Genomic DNA, 617 nt, shown 5'->3' with positions numbered 1-617 from the left:
CACCCAGAATGCACCTGAACACACCTCCCTGTAAGACCGGCACGCCCAGAATGCACCTGAACACACCTCCCTGTAAGAAAACTGGAAAACGTCTAATACATTTTGTAACTTTTTCAAAAGTAATAAGCTATTATTTTGTGAATTATGAACAGATTTGACAGCTATTGATTCAAACTGTGTTTCTGATGTATTAAAACTGAATATATGATCAGAAATACTTCATACTTGATGTACTTTATGCAACATGTCTTTAAAAGTATATATTTTCTACTTTTTGTCACCTCCTCCTCCAAAGACTTTCTGATTAAAGTATCTTTAGATGTGAGTTGTGGCTTTTGTTATGTAATTAATTTAGCACATAGTGTTTTATTTATTATATGTGTGTTTGTGGTACATCCCAGAAAAGTGCAGTACTAAATACGTGTTTTGGATATTTTAATATATTAGAGTCCATGACTGTTATCTTCTTTGTGTTGTAATAAAATGTTCCTCGTTTCTCTGCTCCGGGTTGGTTTGATTTTCTATGTTTTCATACATCATAACAATAATAATCCACACACATACACAAACACACATACACACACACACACACACACACACACACATACACACACACA

At 33.9% G+C, this 617-nt stretch overlaps 1 protein-coding gene across 1 annotated transcript in view; it reads left to right on the top strand.

The window, feature by feature from the left end:
- The window catches only part of LOC117953075 (thrombospondin-type laminin G domain and EAR repeat-containing protein-like), a 7,679-nt gene that overhangs the window by 6,484 nt on the left and 578 nt on the right, over positions 1-617 (top strand). The gene's annotated exons all lie outside the window — the stretch shown is intronic.

This window comes from Etheostoma cragini, chromosome 11 (assembly GCF_013103735.1).
Source record: "Etheostoma cragini isolate CJK2018 chromosome 11, CSU_Ecrag_1.0, whole genome shotgun sequence".
NCBI classification, from domain to species: domain Eukaryota; kingdom Metazoa; phylum Chordata; class Actinopteri; order Perciformes; family Percidae; genus Etheostoma; species Etheostoma cragini.
The sequence above is the reverse complement of the archived record's forward strand: the minus strand, read 5'-3'. Positions and strand labels throughout refer to the sequence as shown.